A 23,821-nucleotide genomic window follows, 5' to 3' on the forward strand; every position below is an offset into this window, starting at 1 on the left:
GAGGGTAATATAGTCTAGTTTGTAATTTGTGCTAATTAACTGCTACAGAAATGCAGCTTAGTTAATTTCATCTTTCAATAATTGTGCCATACCTGTGCAGGAAGATTATTGCCATGATATGTACAAGATAATACATAGGACATTCTTTGAGAGAAACTTGCAAATGGAATTTTTAAAGCAAAATTTTTCATTGGCAGGAAGGGCAGGACCTCAATTGTGCATGCATTTCCCAAGTTTTTCCACTTAATAGAAATGGTGTGTGTATGTGTGTGTTTCACTGATCATACAGAGACAGATGATAATTAAATGTTCTGAAGAATTTGTCAAGGCATGATTATGGCTAACATTTAAAGTTCATGGCTCCAATCATGTCTGTTTTACTCTAGTAGAGCAAAAATTACAGAGGTCCTGGAGATCACAATGTATCCAGCCACAGTAACAATACTAAAACAATGTAGACAACATTTGAAATAGCATATTTGCATTTGTTACTTTCTTAGTCACCAAGACAAAAACAACATAACTGTCTCCAGGAGATTTCAGTTTGTTACAGTGGACCAGGTGTGGTGGCCAGCTGCTGCTTACATCTGGCGAACTAGGAAGCCTGGTGCCCCATCCAGAACCATAAGTGGGTATATACTTCAGGGGTCTGCCTTTCATGACCTACCTCTGCCAGCCAGCCTGAGTGTCCTAGAAGTTCTACAGCTTTCTCAAATAGCACCTTCAGCTATGGACCAAATGTTCAGACTTACAGATGGGCTCATGGAAGAAATTTCAGATTTAAACCATAGCACTAGTATGCTGGCTTATGAGTTCTATATGATTTTGTATTAGGTGGGAATCTCTGTGCACAGTCTAAGAAGTTGGTGTAATGCTAACTATTTAGATGCAGAAAGGGAAAGAGATGTTGCCATACACCCCATGTCTACTCTGACCACTGTTGTTGATCCCAAATAACTCTTTTCAAATCATCCTGGCAGTGGCACAGCAACAGATGACCATGCTGACTTCTGGGGCATTCCTTATTACCTTCCCAGGGTAGTTACTGGATTAATAATAACAGGATCTGGAGTTATTACTTCCCTGAAGGTTCTTTCTGTGACCAGCTTGTCTTCCCTTAGGGAGAGGGGTTTAAACTCCACATAAGCTTGATGTGACACGAATATCCACTGGAACTGGGTGTGGTGTGCAGAATGGAGTGGACTCTTTCTGTTCAACATGTAGGCTTTGCAGGTATTTCCTCTGATAGGCAGAGACATACTTCTTTGGACAGTCATTCCAATGTACCTCCCGGGAGTACTGGATTTGAGCAGGCAACACAAAGAGAAAAAATTGCTAGAACTTACTGCAGTAGCACCCTATTACCTCCGAGACTGCTGCTGTCCCTGATCCTGTGGCGCGCTACCTTGTGGGATAAAGTGATGGTGATTTTACCTATTCAAAAATGATGCCAGAGCTGGCAAAGTTTAGTTTCATCTTTTATTCTCAAAGGAGTCCTGGCCATGATAGACTACTTTGCAGTTGTCTCTAGGCTGCCACTTGTCTCCAGCTTTCTCTTTAGTCCTTTTTGTCTTGTCATCCTTGTCAGCCTCCTGGGTGAGTGCAAAGCTAGTCACTGACTTTGCCATTTTGCATTAACCAAGGATGATTCCTTTGCTGTGCGGCATTTCTGCAAAGGTCTGCATCCCTGCAGGTTGAAGGCCTGTGGTACCCTTCCCCCAGGGCATCTATGTACAGGATAACTTTGATGAATGAGTGTGGATAGACACTGTGATCAAGTGTAAGTTCCCAAATAGCCTCAGCGCAGTCAGGTGATCAGCTTCAGGCCACCTGGCTATGAACCAGGAAATGCTGAGCTTTAAAACTTGTGCTTCCTGCCTCTGCGATGACCTCCTTCCTCTCCCATGTGTCAAAGCCAGCCTTACAGTGAGATACCCTTGCAGAAGTATCGCACCCACCAGATCCAGACTCTTGCAGCAGAGAAGGGTCGCTGAGGACCCGTGGCACTATATGATTGTTCAGGACTGTCGGGGTACATTTGACTCCTTATTCTTTAAACTTCTGCTTCCACAGCCCAAGCTTCCAGAGTGCTAGGATTATAGACTTGTATCGTAATGGCTAGAACTTGAATTCAAAGCTTGTGCTCTAAGCTGTCACACAGGTGCATGTTATAGATACAGAATTACTTAATAATAATTATAATTAATAATAATAATAATATGCTTACTAAGGTCTCATTCAGACTATGTTCCTTCCGGTCAGGAAAGGTGTATACATATGTATAGTTATAGTTGTAGGGGTAGGGATGGAACCAATTTGTGGAGTGTGAAACTTGGGTGAATTGGTTTCTTAAACAAACAAACAAACAAACAAACAAACTCAACAACACAAAAAGAGGGGTTGACAAGAGGTAAAGGGAGTAAAAGAACTTGCCATGCAAGCCTGATGACCTAGCGTGGTCTCCATCTCTAGGACCACAGTAGAGAAAGCTCACCCTGGAAAGTTCTCCTCTGGCCTCTGTGCATGGGCCCATGACACACACATGCCCAAACCACCGCGCTAACACTTAAAACAAAAGGACACAAATATAAAACTAGGTATTAAACAATGGGAAATCACAACCATCTTAAGGGTCTAGAGAAGTCCTGGAAGTTTGGAGCCTTGGAGCCTTGCTTTCCTTCTCAGTTCTTTCTCAGGAAGTTGATCAGGAGAACTTACATAATGGGCTTTGGCCAAGAACCTCACTTTCCTTCTCTTTTCTCTCAAATTTACTAATCTGGGAGATCATAAAGATGGTGCCAAGTTCTCGAACGGAAATTCTGTGGTGCTTAATATCCATTTTTGGTGAAATGTAAAGTCTTAATTTATAAAGCTCTGAAATCTGTGTAAAGTTCAATTATCTCTTCAGAAGCATGGTGTGCCTCTGCATTATTCTATTTTTGTTGGCTGCATTCAGCATTATCTTTTTGTTTCCTTGTCAAATTTTAAATGTTCAGCCTCATGTAGTTATTTTCAATTTTTTTTATGGAAGGCATCATATGTATTTCCCCTGTAATCTTTTCTAACTGAATCTGCTTAAGTATATAGAAATGATGTATGTACATATGTATGGGATTAAACCCCATGCCTTGCACATGCTAAGCAAGTTCTCTATATCTCTATATACTATACAGAGCTATAGCTCTGGCTCTAGAAAGACTACTTTGGAGGCTCCAAGTCTTCTAGAAAGAAGTAGCATTTTCTACTTTCACTAATGTCTCACCAAAGTCAATAGTTTAAATATTTGGTCAACAATGAGTCCTTAAAAAACTTTTTCCTACCTTTTGAAACCCATTTTTGGAGTGGTTTCTAGAAATAAAATCTTGATACTCTAACAACTGGCCATTGTCCTTGGCCTTGGTCATTCCTGGCAAGGTTTCTTGTCATGGTGATTGTTATTGGGGGAGAGCAGGATAAATCAAGGATGCACAGACAGATGAAATTGTTATAAATTATTGAGGGCCAGACAAAGTGGGAATCCTACAGCACATATTAGTCTGTAGCATAGATCTGACTCTGTAACTTGATCTGTCATTGAGTTTGATGGCCACTTATCAGGGCCACTTCAGGAGACAAGGTAGACTTACTCTACCTGCATCTCACTGTATGAAGTTCACAGGTGAGCTCATGGATGTCCTTAAGGTTTGCATGTTTGCCTGGAAGCCTTCTCCTATGGACAGGCGTGTGTGTGTGTGTGTGTGTGTGTGTGTGTGTGTGTGTGTGTGTGTGTGTGTGTGTCTCCTGTATCCAGATGCAGAGCACTCTTGTGCTTATCCTTCCCCGAGCTTTTAGAAAAGGTTACATAAACCGATGTGGGCAGACAGGCATGTCCTGGGTTCAGCCGCCATACTCAGGTTGCGCTGTGGCATGCCCTTGAACCACACAGAATAACTAAATCTGCATTTGTAACTTATCCAAGGCTTAGGCTGATCTCAGTTGAATATGGTTTTACATTTAGGCAGTACGGTCTGTGGGTTCTCAACCACAGGTGTCTTAGTGAGAACTTCTGTGGACTCTGGGACCGGAGCACCAAGGAGGGCACAGAAAGGTGACCCCATGTCTTAGATTATGACAACGGTCTTCTTTTGGATCTCTTGTATGGGTGTGGAACACAGGGACATTTTTTCTAATGGGTATTATGCTGCTGGGTACTGGTTGACAGATTATTTCTAGTTAAGAAGATTGCTTGGGGAGGGAAGAAAGTTTGGGAACCTATTACCAAGCTTCCTGATTCTTTTCTTGGCATACTACGACGAGACAAGCCCATTATTGACACTTGCTAGCCCTGGGGCTGTTCACATGTCATGCCTGTCTAATCATTTTCAAGTTACATCAAGCAATCTACAAGTCAAGTCTTATGCATCTACCTTTATAAACACCTTCCTAATGACCTGGAAAGCCAGGTCCAAATTTAGATTCAGCAGCAACCTTCAGTTGCTCTTCAAAATCTCCCTGTTTGTGTGTTAGAGAGAGGGGTAGGTGTACACATCTGTAACTGCAGGTCTGAGTTTATGTACAGCTGCCTACTAATGGCTTCCTTTCCCAAAGTGATGGTGTGGTTTATGCTCATAGAACTGGAAGGAGCTGTAACAAGTATCAGGGAGGATAATGTGGTCCAGAAAATGGAGTAGATTCTGCTGGGCTCATCCTGGGCCTATGTTATGGAGGAAGTATCAATGGGAATCATGAGGCATGTTGCCTAGAGCATGGGCAAGCCTCTTGGTCAACCTAAGATACAGAGTTTCAAGTCTGTGTGTGAGTGGAGAGAGCAGACGTGAGGCTGAAACCTTGTCCAAGTATGTGAGATGCTGAATGTAAATGTCTACCACCCCGATTTGGGAACGGTAGGATGTGCCAAGCTGATTTTAGAAGAAATCTCTTATTGACTCTGGGGTTGTATACCTACAGATCTATCACTTGCCTCATGTAGACCCAGAGGGCACATCCTGTATTTTTCATTTGCCCCTCTCTTCTGTGTCTCTCCTGAGTCCTTCAGGCCTCCTGTAGCCTTCTGCTGTGACTGGGCAGTACCAAGGACAGGGACCCTCCTTTCCCCTCTGTGCCTCTATCACCTCCCTGATTTACACATCTGTTCTCCACTTCCACTTTCTGCCCCAGTATTCCATTTTTTTCCACTCAGTTTCATTTTTATTTTCTAGACTTAACTTGACTGAAAGCTTCTTTAGCTGCCGTGGAATGGGCAGTGGGTGTCTTTATAGGGATGCAGGGGGATACTTGCCTTGCTAGTATCATTATTGTATTTAGATCCTTTAGTGGTAGAAAGAATTTTGTGAGGTCACATGGAAACTATCCCTAACAACACTCTCCTTGGAGAAGGTGCCAGTCTAGTTTCAGAAACCTGATTTACGAGTGAACTTTGGGACAAAACAAACTTATCGTTGGGCTGTTACTTTTAGAATATTTTAGCATCTGAGAAGGTACTTGGCATACTTAGGTTTGGTAGATGCATTAAATATGTTTTGAATTGGTGAGGCCTCCTCCAGCTCCAAAGATCTGAAGATTTCAGTTCGCTTCTCTCATTTTGTACAAGTGAGGAAACAAAGATTAGAAAACACAGAAATTCAAACAGAATAATCTTGGGAACCAATTTTCTAACTGCATCCTGTCTCTCTTTTATTTACTATTAAAATCTAAGGGTGTCTTTTGGTCCTCCAGAAGGGTCTGCATGAGCTCCTGTAAGTTGGCCAATAGCACAGAGGCAGAAGGGGGAGCATGAGGCCTTGAACTGGTGCACAGGGATACATAGGGCTGCTGCTAGGTTTATCTCTGCATGAGGGTGAAGGGCAAAGAGTGAAAGGTGAAGTTGCTAAAATGTTACCAGAAATAGAGTTTCTTGAGTTTAAATGTGACTTGTGGGTCATTTGATGAGTCCTGTGATTCTTATCAGTAAATTAAAATGAGATTTATTTATCTGCATTTTTCTCTGTGTCTGTGTCTCTGTCTCTATCTGTGTCTCTGTGTCTCTGTCTCTCTCTGTCTCATATATATATATGTATATATATATATATGCTGCAAAGCTATAAAATAGAAAGCATCTATTCCTCTGAGCTTTATGGAGTTCATCTTCCATGGCACCAATTGCATAACATTTATGTGGCTTTTCCTCCTCTTTAAGTAGGGATAATAGGAAGGACTATTTAATCCTTCTCTTAGGTGATGGAAATGGATGACTCCCAGCTCTACACTGACCCTTAATAAATATCACTAAATGCAGTGGCTTCTATCATTGTCAAAGCTGTTATTGTAACCTGGGCCTCTTGCTCACTGCCAGAAGTCTCTCTCTGCTCCCTCACAGGCTTCTTTGTCCTCTCTGAATCCTCCTCAGTCATTTGATTGTATTGGCTGCTCCTCCAGGGGAATGTGAGTCATGTTCTGAAGTGCTTTCATTCACAGGTCAAGAAAGCATACTTTTTTCCCTTTTTCAGTGTTTAAAGATTTTTTTATTTTTTTAGAGTATAAGACATAGCTGTGATACTTCTTTGTTGCCATGGAATCCTAACCTTGGGTTTTTATTTTGATGTCTCTTTTTGTAGCATTTGTCTTAGACCCTCTGTCTCTAAGCTGAAGTAGAAGGGTCTTTCTTGAACTCACTTACACTTCAATTCCGTGCCTTATTGGCATCAACTTCCATAACCAGTAACTGCTCAGCTATAAGAATGAAATGATATTGAGTTTTACAGAGTGACTACCCTTCTTAAACATTTGCTAATACAGGGCCAGAGATGGTGTTATTTAAAAGTATATTCATAACACTCATGAAATTCGCATTGTACACATTGTCTCCTGTTATTAATTTTTATAATAAGCTGTTTGAATTTATTCCTTCAGTGCTATGCTGTGGGTTCCTAGAATAATATCTAGCCAGGATAGACCATACATGCTTGATGAATGAATGAACTGAAAGAGAAAGGATATATAGTCTTAACTAAAAGGATGATGGTATTGTTATTTCTAATCTTTTCCAAAACATTATATTAGAGGAAGGATAAGAGATGAATAACTAGTGGTCTTAGAGTTAGCTCCATAGGTCCACTTTTTTTTTTATTTTTTTTTTTTCGGAGCTGGGGACCGAACCCAGGGCCTTGTGCTTGCTAGGCAAGCGCTCTACCACTGAGCTAAATCCCCAACCCCTTAGGTCCACTTTTATAATACCACAGTAGAATCTGATGGATTTATTTCTGGCTCTTACCAACCTAAATGTGGTTGTTTGAGTCACATCAGACCATTACCATGTATAGGTGTGAAAATTAAATGTAGGAACAACACCCAACTTTCACTATTGTATACAATAATACATCTTGAAATTTGAGGAAGATGAGGGGTACAAAGCAGTACTGAAGTCAGTATAGACCACACTGGACATAACAAGGATGCCCTACCATAATTGTCATAGAGCCATCATTGTTCTTACCTGCCCCCTGCTTCCAAGGATCCTTCTTACTGATATCTGTTTTGTGAATAGGTCCCTTGATCATGAATGACAGATTGAAGAGTTGCCATGTGGATCTACAGTCCTCAATGTGAGAAGCTTTAAACAATCTTTTCTATGGCTGGAATCCTCAAATGTTCTACTTAATTGCCTCTGGAGCATCACCAGGTTGGTTGTGAAGACTCTGTCTTCATTAGTTTTCTCATAAAATACCCGACAATTTAAAGAAGGAAACCTTTATGTTGACTCATAGTTTGAGGATACAGTCCATCAGGACAGGGGAGTAATAACAGCAAGACATTGTATCTATAATGGGAAACAATGTGCTAAACACACTTTCTCTTTTCATTTCAGCCCATAGAATCGTGCATCTCATACTCATAATGGCTCTTTCCACTTTAGTTAATGTAATCTAGAAACTACCTCTTAGACACATTCAAGAGTTTGTTTCCATGGTGATTCTAATCCTACCCAGTTTCCAATCAATATTGGCCATTCAAGATGCACAGCTAAGAGACTTAAAGCCAGACCTGCAATGTGGTCTCTCAAATCCATACTGTCTTGTAACTGAGTCTGTTTGCAGTGAGTGTATGAGTTGACCAACTGAGTCATCCATACTACCGTAGAAGTTCTCTCAGAGTCTGCATCCTCTTACTTGAAAGGCCAAGAGGATGTTTGCCTCCTGCTTCTTCTAAGGTAGCATTGGAGAGGAACAAATATTTAAGATTACTTTTACTTCTAATTAGCACTGGACTATAGGTTTTTGATGAAGCATGAAAGACAGGCTCACAACTTAGCATCTCCTAGTTTCTCCTTAGAGAAACTATTATTATTCAGTAGCATGTCCCCATAATGAGCCATTTTATATGATAAATAATTGCTATATTCTGTTGCCATTTCCCTTTTTCTTTCTGGAGTTTAGCCTTTTCTTGTTTTCCAAGCTTTGTGCAAGTCTTATTTAGTTTCTTTCTTCTTTTTGTGGCAGTTTAACATGTTTCTTTTAAAAAACAAGAGCAGAGGTTTAATCATGCTATTGACTAGAATTTAAGATAAGTAGTTTATAAACTATTGAGATCTATTTCTGTCTTGGATTTCAAGACAAAAATATTATGCAGTTGTCACGTTCACATGACTAGAAAGAGACAACAATGAAAGTGATTTTGCATTGACTCTGCAGGCTGTCTACGTTTGCTAATAGTATTCTTTTGCTGTCCAGATTGCATGGTGCTTTTCAGTATCTTAAAAGCATTCAGAGATGCATTGGCACCTTGCAAGGAAGGTGCTAAATATGTCTGAGATATTACTCACTCCTGTTTGTAGAAGGAAGCTTCAGTGGGAGGGAAACATTTCCAGGCATCCGTAAAGCTGGATGAAAGGCAGGGTTCTTCATGAATACCCTGCAATTTTTTTTTGTTATTTATTAATCTAGAGGGTAGTTATTGCTTGGTTCTCTTGGTACCGGTTTCTGTGCTATTTAGGCATGGAAGGAAGACTTCTGTACCATAAAACGTATTTCTGCTACGTAAAGAAGCTGGTGGTAGAGCAATGGGGAAGCCTGAGCACTTCTGTGAGGCTGATGAAAAGATTGTCAAGTGTGGGTGGTTGAGAAGCTTGATGAGGGAGGGAGGGAGGAAGGGAGGGGGGAAGGGAGGGAGGGAAGGAAGGAAGGAGAGAGAGAGAGAGAGAGAGAGAGAGAGAGAGAGAGAGAGAGAGAGAATTGGAGTACATTTGAGAAGCTCCTGGACTGTATATTAAAGGTACTGATATACTTAACACCATGTTTCTCCTTCTATACAAGCTCATATCTTTACTTTTCCCATCACACACACACACACACACACACACACACACACACACACACACACATGTGCTCACATACATGCAAACGTATTCAAAAACAAGAAAAATCTAATTGCCTCAGAGAACAGAACAGAACAGTGAAATAATATGGTGTGCTTATGAATTGGAATTCTCCATGGTCATTAAAATCATACTGTGAATTAATATTTAATGGTTTGAGGATTGCTTGTCACATTTTGGATGTAAAAATTAAAAGTGTGATGTAAAATATGATATCAGTTTGCTAATGTTTTGCTCTCAGTTTGATCTGCTGTACTGTAGTAATTTGTGTCTCCCCTCCGCCTAGTCTTGTCTATCTATCCTTACTAGCCCTTGATCTTCTTGCAGTCTTTTTTGCCTTCTTACAAACTGCCACCTTCACTTGTTTCTCCTGAACAAGTATAAGTTATTAGAGGCAGAGACTTTTATATGATTTCTTTACAGTGACCTCAAAAGCTAAGAACAGTCAGTACCTGGCAACTCAGACTAAACAATGACGAACAAATTGATAACAAAAATAAAGTTAAATTATAATATGATTGGTCATACATCTATTTTTTTGAGTCTTATGTTTTTCTATGATAAACATGCAATTCCTCTGTAGTTAGAGCCGAGAAAGGCTACACATGCATTCCTCATATCGCCTGAAAGAGGTTATCTTTGGGAATGACTGAATGCATGACTGAAGAGGGCAGAGTCAAATCCTTCCGGTTGAATGTAGACAGATCTTTGGAACTGTTGTGTCAGGTCTGGGTTCTGGGTTGTCTAACCATTGGGTCTTAAGTCTATCTTTGTCTTCTGTGCCCGCCATCTCCATCATTTCCCTTTCCTGAGCCTACATGCTGATTCCTGGACTCCATGCTGTTCATGCTAAGGGCTGCCCTCAAACCTTGTCTGTGTCTTCTTCCTTGGTTTGTTGTTTGGGTTATCATTTGAACATCTATATTTTCTTTGAATGCGAATTTATATCCTGCTCCCTTTTCATGAATTTCTGTGCTCATCATCTCTTGAATTTTCCTGGCAGCTGTAGAATGTGTCAGGTCCTCAGTGCAATGCCCCCAGCTGCAAGGCAACCACGTCTACCACTGTTAGCTGAAGCAGCCAAAAAGCTATGTCCGATGGGAGCCCAGTGGAATCTGGCTCGTCTATTTTAAGCCAGAAACCAACCATAGAAACACTTAGAGAACATATGCTTTTCTTGTCTCTTGTGTTACCTTTTTTTTTCTTCCTTCAAGCACATGACAAGCTGTTCGAGAAAGAGCTTTCTATTTTCTACTTTTCTTCAGTAGTGCAGAAGCTCTTCTGGTCTTAGAGTTTCCGTATGTTTGAGTTAGTGGATACTTGGATTCCTGTACAGAACGTAGACATGGTTTCTGACCTTTCACAGATGACATTAGAGTAGTTTAGGGTGACTTGAGTGCCTTTGGAGACACTATATATGTATACACATATATATTTAATGTCAGATTGTTATCAATATTTAAAATGTAATAAACAAAAGCTGTAACCTCCTGTTAAAACGGTATCATTTTGTTCAGAGGCATAGATTGATTTTGGGGAAGAAGGATATTACATAACAGAATCGTCAATTCAATAAAGGCTTATTGAGATTCTGTTGTTTATGACTGCAGCCAGCAAGTGAAGGAAATTGTAGAGATCAGCTAAAAATGGTCCATGGACAATACAAACCAAAGACCTATTGTTGAATACTTCAAAGAGGAAGCAGTGACTCAGGAATAGGCAAACATTCGTGGACATTATGATGCACATGGAATTATGAAAACATTAGTAGGTGTAGACTGTTGCCTGGTGGAAACAAAAGATTGCACAGGAGGGTAAGAACGGCAAGAAAGAATAGGAAGAGGGCCTTTTGTGAGGCTTGTTGCTCATGGGCAGGATTTCATGGACAGACATATGAAATAGTGGGAGATAAGATGAAAATACCTTCATCAAAAGCAACTTAGGGGAGAAAGGGCTTATTTTATCTCCCAGATTCTATGCTCTTGCTTTAGGGAAGTCACAGCAGTAGGTGCTGGAAATATCTAGTCATATCATATTTAATGTCATAAATGAATGACTAGTACTCAGGCTTTCCCACTATTATATAATTAGGACCTCAAGCCAGGGAATAGTACTGCCCACAGTGGACTGGGTTTTCCCAGTCCACTCAAGACAGTCCCTCAGAGATACTCTCACAGACCAAGTGATCTGGATGTCCTTCATGGGAATTCTCTTCCCAAGTGATTCTAGGTTGTGTCAAGTTGACAATCAAAACTGACCATTTCAACAGGTTTAGGAAACACATGGAAGGAAGGAAGACTTCTGGGCTGGAGTAAGCACGCCTATGTTCAGCCTCCTAAGGGATCATTGGAGGTCCAATATCAGAAACAAGGTTTAAAAGAAAAGATTAAATTTCCATTGTGTTTGACAAAAGATTCCCAGAGGTTGTCAAAATTTTTGGTATTTGTGATAGTGTCCTTTTCCTCCAGAATTCAATCATTAAGGGAAGGTCTAAAATCCAAGGGGAAAAATTTTTATAGACAGCATTATAAAGCTTCTTCTTGTCTTCTGTGTTCCTAATAACACAGCTGAACTAGACCTTGGATCTGCAAATTGACTCCAACAACTATTGAGAAAATAGGGGTTAATCTTAAATGACTCTATTTATTTAAGCTATGTAATAACTAATCAAAATGCTTTTACCTAGAGTCTGTGAATGTGTCTTTAAGAGGCCCACTAGAGCTGGGATTGTTTTCAGATTTTGCATACTGTTTGTGATTTTCAGAATGTTGTCAATATGGTCAATATAATATAGATGTTCATTCAGCATTCTGGTTTCAATGCTGCTTTAGTTTATTTAATTGTGCACAAGTTGTTTCATAACCAATAAATAGTCATCCATATAATTTTTGACATTTTTGAAATTTAAACATAGTTACTGGAAGTTTACAAATTAAGTTTATGTTATTATTTATTAATTATTTGAGTTTTCATAGTATTTCAGTTATGTTATTCCTTTCAAAGGTTACTTACAATAATTATATTTACTTCAAGTAGATTAATCATTTAGATGTATAGAACTAAGTCTCCGAGTTTGGGTTTATTCATGAAGTCATGTATCAGTTAAAATTCTCTTATATTAAGCTTAAGTCCAAGTGGATCCAGGACCTCCACATCAAACCAGATACACTCAAACTAATAGAAGAAAAACTGGGGAAGCATCTCAAACACATGGGCACTGGAAAAAAATTTCCTGAACAAAACACCAATGGCTTATGCTCTAAGATCAAGAATCGACAAATGGGATCTCATAAAACTGCAAAGCTTCTGTAAGGCAAAGGACACTGTGGTTAGGACAAAACGGCAAACAACAGATTGGGAAAAGATCTTTACCAATCCTACAACAGCTAGAGGGCTTATATCCAAAATATACAAAGAACTCAAGAAGTTAGACCGCAGGGAGACAAATAACCCTATTAAAAATGGGGTTCAGAGCTAAACAAAGAATTCACAGCTGAGGAATGCCGAATGGCTGAGAAACACCCAAAGAAATGTTCAACATCTTTAGTCATAAGGGAAATGCAAATCAAAACAACCCTGAGATTTCACCTCACACAAGTGAGAATGGCTAAGATCAAAAACTCAGGTGACAGCAAATGCTGGTGAGGATGTGGAGAAAGAGGAATACTCCTCCATTGTTGGTGGGATTGCAGACTGGTACAACCAATCTGGAAATCAATCTGGAGGTTCCTCAGAAAATGAGGACCCAGCTATACCTCTCTTGGGCATATACCCAAAAGATGCCCCAACATATAAAAAAGACATGTGCTCCACTATGTTCATAGCAGCCTTATTTATAATAGCCAGAAGCTGGAAAGAACCCAGATGCCCTTCAACAAAGGAATGGATACAGAAAATGTGGTACATCTACACAATGGAATGTTACTCAGCTATCAAAAACAATGACTTTATGAAATTCATAGGCAAATGGTTGGAATTGGAAAATATCATCCTGAATGAGGTAACCCAATCACAGAAAAGCACACATGGTATGCACTCATTAATGAATGGCTATTAGCCCAAATGCTTGAATTACCCTAGATGCACAGAACACATGAAACTTGATGGATGATCAAAATGTGAATGCTTCACTCCTTCTTTAAAATGGGAACAAGAATACCCTTGGGAGGGAATAGGGAGACAAAGTTAAGAACAGAGGCAGAAGGAACACCCATTCAGAGCCTGCCCCACATGTGGCCCATACATATACAGCCACCCAATTAGACAAGATGGATGAAGCAAAGAAGTACAGGCTGACAGGAGCCGGATGTAGATCTCTCCTGAGAGACACAGCCAGAATACAGCAAACACAGAGGCGAATGCCAGCAGCAAACCACTGAACTGAGAACAGGACCCCCGTTGAAGGAATCAGAGAAAGGACTGGAAGAGCTTGAATGGGCTCGAGACCCCATATGTACAACAATGCCAAGCAACCAGAGCTTCCAGGGACTAAGCCACTACCTAAAGACTATACATGGACTGACCCTGGGCTCCAACCTCATAGGTAGCAATGAATATCCTAGTAAGAGCACCAGTGGAAGGGGAAGCCCTGGGTCCTGCTAAGACTGAACCCCCAGTGAACTAGACTGTGGGGAGGAGGGCGGCAATGGGGGGAGGATGGAGAGGGCAACACCCATAAAGAAAGGGAGGGGGAGGGGTTGGGGGATGTTGGCCCAGAAACCAGGAAAGGGAATAACATTCAAAATGTAAATAAGAAATACTCAAGTTAATAAAAAAAAAAACAAACAAAAAATTCTCTTATATTATTTAAATTTTGAACTTATTCTTTACCTTCTTTTAAAAAGTTCTTCAGTATATTCAGAAAATGATTAGGAGACTCATGCCAAATGCTTGATTATTTTTCTAGAAATGTGTGTATTTTTATAATTGTGTAATTGTGTAATTGTGTGTGTGTGTGTGTGTGTGTGTGTGTGTGTGTGTGTGTCTGAGATGGGGACTGAGTGCGCAGAGCAAATTAAGATGTGATTGACCCCAAAATATATCTTATTCTAGAGAAGATGCAACATTGAAGGGCAATTTCTTATTACTTTATAAACCTTAAAAAAAGTTGTTGACTGCAAGCAATGTCCTAGTAGATATAAGATTATGGCCACCAAAGCCTAATGACCTGAGTTTGGTCCCCAGAACCCATGTTGTGGAAGAAGATAACCAATTCACACAAGTTGCCCTCTGCCTCCCACACGAGAGCTTTGGTACACACAAATAAATAAATGAAATTACAAATTAATGCTAACATTTTTGACTCTGTCATGTTTGTTTTTCTTTCTTTTATTAAAATAGGACAGTGTACTTGTCAAAATTACCTTTTCTTGGGCCGGTTAGCAAGCTTGTACATTAGTTGCTTTTTTCTCTCTTACAGTCTTGCAGCTTCCATTTCTAATATTTGAAAATTTAAAATTCTTTAGTTCAACTTAACTACTTTCACTTTTGGAGACATTGGCTCTGATTTGCACTTTAATTACATTCATTTTAAATATTTAGTTGGAGAAAAATCTCATGACCAGTCGGAGAGTTTAATACGTTTTTCACATGTTTTGTTGAATGTTTGAATTTATGCCCATGCTTAATGCTCCTGTAATGAAAATATATGGATGGAATAATCTTCCATTCCATGCTCTGTTCTGTGAGTTATAGTGATTTATGGCCCATGCTTTTCACATTCTGTCTGATGAAGCAGTAAATGATCTTTTCGGCTTTTGAAAGGGTTCCTCATTCTGAGGGCAGACATTGGGTTTTGTGTTTCAAATACCTTTTCCTTCCTGTCATTTAGTGGTTATGCTCCATGAAGGGCCTTGACCCCCTTGCACTATCCATTATACATGGCTCAAGGGAGGTGTCACAGACACTAGTCTTCCATTGTCATTCATTACTGTTTTCTCATGGTGTCAATCAAAAGTTCAATTACTACATTCATAAGATCCCAAGGTAGATTAGAAATCAACACACATTGGGAAGACATGTTAACATATTGGTTAACATATCTGAAGAGAATAGGGAGAAGTAGAAGAAATTTTGATTTGTTTTTCATGGGAACTTCGATGTGTTATTTAACTTTTCTGAGGTGCTATTCTATTACTGTGAGGTAAGGGCAATAGATGAGACATTTCTCATCCCCACCTGATTTCTAGCACTACTATTTGGTGGCTGCAGAGATCTAGTGAGGAGGGCTTTGGAACTGTGAAGAGTTCCCTTCCCTTCCTCCAGTTTGGAGATTTGATTTCATGAACTTCTGAGGGCAGCAAGCACTTCCTGGTATCCACAGGAACAAAGGGAAGAATTTTAAAGGCTGTAAAGTTATACTTGATAAACAACTTGATATAGATCTGAAAGGAGTTAAAATTACCTAAATGTGGACTGCCACACAAGAGCTGACACACATGCACACGCACGTGCACACACACACACACACACACACACACACACACACACACACAACCCAAAATGTTATCTTCAACTACAAAGATGAAAAATGGAGAAATAAGAAGTCTTGGAAATATCTAGGATGTAGTTATGTGAGTATGGGTGCTGTTGACCTTGTCTTGGGGAAAGGCTACAATTTAGGGAAGTTGACATCTTGGATTTGATTGGACAGAAGGTATGCTCTTTCTACCTGAAAATTATCCATGATCCCCAATATAACAAACCCACTGCGTTATTTGATGCATTGAATTAGAGTACCAGGGACCGTCTGTAACTGTTGTGGGGAGGAGGGCTGTGTTTTCTTAGGTTACCAGTTCACTCTTGGTTCAAGTGGCATATAGATATACTATACTGTGGTTCTACCCCTAGTCTGTAGTTCAGTTGGGAAGTTGGGAAGAAGTCAGGATCAGCAGGAAGATTTCAAGACTGGCCATGAGAAAAGAACAAGTATCCATCAGTCTGAATATGTTCGAGACTTTGAGATTAAGCCTTTCCTTGTTCTTTTCTATTAGGTTTTTCCTCTATATGTTGTCTTAGGAAACTAACTGTAACTGTGTGCAAGCTACTTACACACATCTTATAAGTAGTTAAAACACTATATTAAAAGCACAAAAAGAACCATTTTGTTTTTAAATGCTCAATTCAGTGGTGAATATTCTACAAATAAATTTGCCCTTTCTTTCCACAAATTCCCAAATTTATCTACCAAGGTGATTTGAAGTTGAGTAAAAATGCTATTTCTTTATCTAGCAATCCTATAAAACAAGTAATATCTTCATTTTGCTCTTAGACTTATAGCTTTGAAAGATGTTTTCAACCTAAAATGCCAGTGTGAGTTAATTTGGGATGAGCAGACCAGTATCAAGAACTACTGGGACAAGAAAGTTTCATTTCTGAGCACCTAGCCTGAGTCATTGTGCAGGTACCTGGCTGGGGACTTCCCTGAGATGATAATTGGAAAAGTCTTCAGAGTGACTTGTCCTATATATTGAGTAACATTTTCCTATCATTTTAAAAAATTCTTTTTTACATTAAATTTATTTAATGTATGTAAGTACACTGTCGCTGTCTTCAGACACACCAGGAGGGCGTCGGGTCTCATTACAGATGGTTGTGAGCCACCATGTGGTTGCTGGGAATTGAACTCAGGACCTCTGGAAGAGCAGTCGGTGCTCTTAACCACTGAGCCATCTCTCCAGCCCCTATCATTTTAAAATTGCCAGTATCTTCTGAAATCTGAGTCTGGAAGCTATGTTAGGACCATTATCAGGTTCAGGAGGGAAATATTGATATATGATCGGAAGAAGAGGAGGACAAAGAGTAGGAAAGATAAGAGGAGAAGGATGTTGGAGGGAGAGGTGAAGGAGAAGGAAAGGAAGGAGGAGGAAGGGAAGAAGAGAATTAAGGGAGAGGAAGGATTTGGAGAAAAGGAGGAAGAATTAAAACAGGGAGAGGAAAAGGAGGAGGAGGGAAAAGAGGAGGAAAAGGAGGGCAGAAGAAGGGGAGGACTGTGAAGACAAAGAGGAGTAAAGGAATAGGGGGAGGAGGAAAGAGAGGAAGAGGGAGGAGGGAGCATCTTTGTGTCTTGTGCTTAATCAGTTCTCATAATTCAAATTCCTTCCTGAAGAACTGAAATTTCTCACACAACAAAAACAGGGCATCGCAGGTTCCCCAAGTAGTTTTGAGTAACAGGAGGTTCTCCACACTCCCTTCCTCTGTCTCTAGCTGGAAACCAGGCTGCTGGAAGCTTAGGGAAGTGTGGCCATCCCCAGTCACACATCCTGGCGTGTCAAGGAAGCTTTTACACTGCACAGGGCTGTGTCTCTTCTCAGCCTGCACAAATGGTGCTGTGCTGTTTGGAAGAGATCCTAATATAGGAACCCCTCATTTGAGGGAGAAAGGAAAATTAAGGTGTTTGGTCATCAACCGTTTTAAAATTTAAGATTTGCTCTGAATGGAGTGATTTTCAGTGATTTTTGTTTTTAGATTTTTAAAGATTGGAGAATTTTTTTAAAAAATCACTGAAACAATATAGTTCTTTTTTTTAAAAAAAAATCCTATCCTATCCTTAAACTGCAGCAGAAAATAAGCTTTTTCATTACTAGTTTATAGACTTAGCATACAAAGTAACAGGTTTCATTAAGCATTTGCATATATTCTTTGTTCCTCTAGATTACCCTCCCCCCCCTGCTTTCCAACCCTCTGGTTCCTCCTCCCCCAATAACCCCTCGGCCTTCATGTTGCATGTATTCTATTACTCTCCCACCTTTAGGGTCCCCTCCCCCAGCTTTCATGTTTCGTGACCCAAAGATATACATATTTATAGAGCACAAACTCTAGGCTCCCACCAGAGGAAGCATCAGAAACTCTTCTCTGCAGTCTGGCTTAGTTAACATAATGATTTCCAGTTCCACTCACTTTTCTGTAAATGTCATGAAGTCAAGAACAAAATTCCACTATGCATATGCACCACATTTTATTATACATTTGTGTGTTGATAGATATTTTGATGGGTTCCATTTCTTACCTATTGTGAGGTCGTAAAAGTCCTTTGGGTATATATATAACCAGCAGTGGTAAGCTGGGGCATGTGGTAGTTTCAGTTTTAGCTTTTAAAAGAAAGCTCTACACTAATTTCCACACTTGGGTGCACCAGTTTATACCCCAACTGGCAATGGGTAAGGGTTTTCCTTTCTCAGATGCTTTTCCTGCCTTGGTTGGCGTTTACTAGGAGATAAACCTAAGATACAGTCAATGCAGCCCTGATCTTAAGTCATGGGAGATAGGAAAAAAATAGTCTCTGTCTTCAGGACTGCCGTTCTTTTTAAGATGCTGGTGTGGCAGCCATGAGTCATAAGAACCTTAACAGAAGCAGACAGCTCATCCTTTTGTTCTGTGCTTCCCTTTCCAGGCATCCGTAGACTGGAGTGTTTTCCTTTCATCGCAATAAATCTGCCCAACACTATAGACTCTTTGCCTCTGCGATTACCAAATTTTTGGGAGTGGTCAAGGTTCTAGGGGTTTGGAGGAGAATGACATAGATTAGGTGAGGGTTGGGATGCAGCTCCTTAGTTCTACATTCATGGCCTTGTTGGCCCATTTGCTCAAAGTGGATGGTAATGGAGCCAAAGGAGGGCATTGCTAGTGCTCTTCATTGTCACTGAAGGGTAGAAACGAAACACAGGTCTCCAGAGATGTTTATTACGCACGCTTCAGTGGCACCTGCAAAAGCAGCTGTTTTTCTTTTTGACTCAAGGTTTTCTATCAGGAAGGAGAAATCAGAACAATCCTAGCTTTTAACTGTTTAGAATGATGTCAAGATTTTTGTTTTGCTTTGGTTTTGTTTGTTTGTTTGTTTATTCACTTTACATCCCACTCACTACCCCCTCCTGGTCACCCCCTCTCACAATCCTTTCCTCATCTCCCATTCCCTTCTCCTCTGTCTCAAGGTAGGGGGGACCCCCACCTTGGTACTTTAAGTCTCTGTGAGGCTAGGTGCTTATCTCTCCCACTGAGGTCAGACGAGGCAGCCCAGCTAGTAGACATATTCCACATGCAGGCAACAACTTCTGGGGATATCCCGTTCCACTTGTTTGGGATCCCCATGAAGAGCAAGCTGCACATCAGCTATATAGGTGCAGGTAAGCCTAGTCCAGCCCATGCATGTTCTTTTGTTGGTGGTTCAGTCTCTGAGAGCCCCAAGGTTAGTTGACTCCATTGCTGTTCCTGTGGAGTTTCTATCCCCTTCAGGGGCCAGCAATCCTTCCTCCTATTCTTCCATAAGAGTCCCCCAGCTCCATCTACTGTTTGGTTGTGGGTGTCTGTATCTGTCTGAGTCAGCTGCTGGGTGGAACCTCTCTGGGGACGACATGTTCCTTTCTGTAAGCATAACAGAATATCATAAAGAGTGCTAGGGATTAGTGCTTGCTCATGGGATGGGTCTCAAGTTGGGCTGGTTATTGCTTGGCCATTCCCTTAGTCTCTGCTCCCTCCTGGTGCCAGCATTACTTGTAGACAGGATAAATTTTGGGTTGAAAGTTTTGTGGGTGGCTTTGTGTCTCTATCACACCACTGGGGCTCCTGTCTGGTTATAGGAGGTGGCCTCTTTGGGTCCCGTATCCCCAATGTGGTTAGTCAGAGCTAAGGTCACCCCTATTGATTCTTGGGTTCCTCCCTTATCCCAGGTCTCTGTATTGTCCTGGAGATGCCCCTCACCTCCTCACCCCTTCCAGTTGTGGATTTCCATTCATTTTCATGGCTATCTAGCTATCTCTCTTGTCCTTCTCCACCCTGATGTAAGCCATTTAACCTCAGTGTCGCATCTGACACTTCTAAATCAGCAAGAACACCATGACAGTAAGGTGCTGCTGCAGTTACTGGGGTTGATGGGTCTGGGAGAATAGAGAGAAGGTCAGTTTTATACAACACTAGAAGCAGGGTTGATCTATGAGGCTAACCTCAAAATACCTGACCTATAATCCCTGATGGAGAGATAGGAAGGGTATTGAGGATTTGTTTACTAGACTTTGAAACACTAGGATGACATGCTAATCTTCAAGTGACTTATGAAGAGACACACCTCACAGAATCCCAGAGCTGACTGAACTGACTGTTGAGGAGAAGCCAAGACACAGCCACGGGTTCATTTGTGACAGATCTATCACTTCTGGTAGAGGATGCACCTCTCTTGGTTTCATGGAAAGTGATGGTCAAAGAGAGCTTCTCTTGCTAACAGAATATTCCGTGTGTTTATCACACTATTTTTTATAGAGAATGTAACATAAGAACAGAGCATGAACACCACTAGACCCCTTATAGTTCAGGCTATGTGAGGCTTAAAATCATCTCTGTAGCAGCCTAAGAGGTATATGAAAGGCTATTTGTAAAGCCCTAACTGAAGCATCAGCCTTGGTCCTGACCTTCCCAGCACTATCAGACTGCTGGATTCCTTAGCTGCTAGGTAGTTTTTCCCTTTGAATTTTTTATTTTATAAACAATTTTTTTTTGGTGCTTCATGGCGAGCACTCAGGAGACTTTTGCAGCATTTTTTGAGGCTCCGAACTAGATGATAACTACCAGGAGGGACTTTCTACTCTGCAACTTATATCCATACTCTCTGAACAGAGCCTCTACCTGCTTTCCAGGCTTCACATGGCCAATGGAATGAGACTCAATGATCTACAGCTCTTGATTAGTAGAGTGACCTGGGCATGCTCCCTGGGGGCTGAAGGCATCACACCATGTTGTGGGACACTCACATCTATGTGAGACCCTGCTATTATCCTACAGGTAGAAGGGAGACTATTCTGCTGGGAAAATAGCAAACTGATGTCTCTGGGCTCCTAATACTCATTTTTGGTGCCATTTCTTTTGACATTGAGTATAATGGGAGGATATACATGCCCATGTTATGTAAGCCCAGTATGAGCAAAAGGGCGACCTTCCTTCAATATCTAGTATATCCTGTATGCTGACATATCAATTAGTTCAGAATATCAGACATTTTAGGTATAGTGAGACCAGAACATTCTGTTTGGGGGTTGGGTTACACATCTCCAACCAGCTGGAAACCAGTAAGCATTTGCTTTTCCCACAATTTTGGAAGATTATAATCTTTAGGAGGATATGGCATCATGGTGTCATAGGAAGATTATGCAGCTGAACCCTCCTTCTGCCTCTCATCAACCATAATGGAAGGTTATAATTATACCCAATTTGCAGATGAAAAAATTGAGGCTTAGGAGGATTGAGTAATTTGCCTGAAGGTTGGACAGTTAATAGCTAGGTCTATAACCTGAGGTTTTCTAGTGCTCAGACAAGACTTTTAGATCTTTTGAACCTTCTCATCTTTATACCTACTTCTCTTAGACCCCACAGCAGGATGTGTGAGATAACACAATTGGTCCTTTAAAGATGTGTGCATGGAACTATGGGTAGGAAGATGAACTTCAGAGATCATCAGATTGACTAATTCCTAAGTTCCTAAGCCATCACCTGGCTTCTCCCCAGCTGTAATACTGGGTAAATCACATAATATCTTTGTGACCCAATTTCTCTACTTCTAGTAGAGGGGCAATTACAGTGCCTATCCTAGATTTAGATATTAAAACAGTCAATGAAACTAAATGTAGTTAGAATGCGTCAAGTATTTGATTAACATTCAATAAGTGTGAGCTATTATTTCTTGCATAATTTGTCATTTCAGGCAAGAGGATGACTTTTGTAGGCACTTTCTGGGTGGCAAGAAGCACAGCTCTGTCCCTTCTTGGACATGCAGTGCTGGAGGGTCATGTGCCTTTGGTGTCAAGGCCAGAAAGACAGTTCTCTAAGCAACATATAAAGCAGGTTCCCTCAAGCTACCTCCAACAGGAGATGCTGAAGGTCCTGCCTGCCAACCTTCAATCACTAAGACATAGTTTAGCTTGGTGTGTGTGTGTGTGTGTAAGAGAGACAGACAGACAGACTGACACACACACACACACACACACACACACACACACACACACAGAGAGAGAGAGAGAGAGAGAGAGAGAGAGAGAGAGAGAGAGAGTTATTCTTATCATGAAAAGGGAAAGATACCCTTAAACCCAATATCCAGTGTTGTTGAAAAAAAGACTTTCATAGTAAATTTATAACATCCAGGAAGATTTTGTTCAAATATTTTTAGAGTCACTACCAGTACAGTGATACAAGTTCTGGGAATTTATATGACTAATTGTTTAGCACTAGGGAACATTCAATTTGTTGGAAATCCAATTTATTGCAGAAGGCTTTGTAAGAGCTTCAGTTGGCAAGGAGAATGAATGTCTCCTGCTGGCAGAAGCAGCAAATGAGGACATCCAGAAAAGAAGGGAGAAGCCTGAGAAGAAGCTGGCCGAGTTGGTTTTCAGTGACTCCTCTTCTTGACTTTTCTTAGCAGCTACTTCCTTAAAACAAAGCTTATTAAAAAGTATTGGGGGGTGAGAGTGCTGGTGCAGACCCGTCATTATACCACTTATGTGGTAGAGGCAGCACAATGAGGATATCAAGTCAATTTCGGCCACATAGAAAGTTCTAGACCAGCTTAGGCTATATGAGACCTGGTGACAAACAAACCCAACCAAGTCAAAACAACAAATAAAGTATTATTACATGAAGAATAATCACATTGTTCATCTCTGCTGTAACAAAATGGAGTGTCTTGAACACAATTTGGAGGCCAAGAAGTATATACCTAAGATGTTGGCCTATTCAGTTACTAGTGAAGACTGCTGGTAGATGTATGCTGCTACTTGTATGCTCCAATGGTCCTGCCTTGATACTTGACATAGATCCAGCCTCTTCTCCCATTATCTCTTCTTATAAGGATATGTCTCTTTCTTATAGGGCCTCATTTAAGCTGAAATATATCTTTAAGGCCCCATAAAAAAATCTTGAGTTTTGTGTTTTAACATAAGAATTTTGAAAGGGTTTAAATATTCAGTTCAGATCAAATAATTAATCACAATCTGTCACTTTTCTAAGTAAATAAGAATTAAGGTTGAAAGGTAATTTAAAAACCATTTAGTTATACCACAGAGCTGTGTCTTAGGCTATCCAGCCAGTGCCTTGATATGATCATCGATATGGGGTCCTTGAACCTGCTTATAAAGAACCATGTATAGCAATCTCTGAGTATCTTTGACATTTATCAAATCTATGAGTATATTCAAGTCCCTCATGTAGAATGGTTTAATATATGTGACCTACGTGCATCTACCATCTTCTTTGGCCATGTGTAAATTTTAGTCACCTTTTAGTTCTTTATGTGATGGAAATGCTCTATAAATAGTTGACAGCCTACATTATTTAGAGACCAATGACTAAAAAGACCTTGTGTGGACAATTCCTATAGAGTTACAGTTTCATTGTGTATATTTTTAATTTGTAGTTAGTTTACCCAGAGACACAAAAGCTATGGATTCAGTGGGTTAGTTCTAACTTTTCCTCCTTACAAGCTCTTTATCTCTGAGC

The 23,821-nt window shown here is 40.5% G+C and overlaps 1 protein-coding gene across 5 annotated transcripts in view; it reads left to right on the forward strand.

Moving 5' to 3' along the window:
* Positions 1 to 23,821, forward strand: part of Csgalnact1 (chondroitin sulfate N-acetylgalactosaminyltransferase 1) — a 335,361-nt gene that overhangs the window by 74,368 nt on the left and 237,172 nt on the right. For 4 of the 5 annotated variants that reach the window (XM_063275379.1, XM_039094494.2, XM_017600096.3 and 1 more), the window contains one exon: positions 7,523 to 7,657. The exons of the other annotated variant lie outside the window; for it this stretch is intronic. The gene's annotated coding sequence lies outside the window, so the exon portion shown is untranslated. The remainder of the gene's footprint in view (positions 1 to 7,522; positions 7,658 to 23,821) is intronic. 5 annotated transcript variants of the gene reach the window in all.

Source organism: Rattus norvegicus, chromosome 16 (assembly GCF_036323735.1).
Source record: "Rattus norvegicus strain BN/NHsdMcwi chromosome 16, GRCr8, whole genome shotgun sequence".
Classification (NCBI taxonomy): domain Eukaryota; kingdom Metazoa; phylum Chordata; class Mammalia; order Rodentia; family Muridae; genus Rattus; species Rattus norvegicus.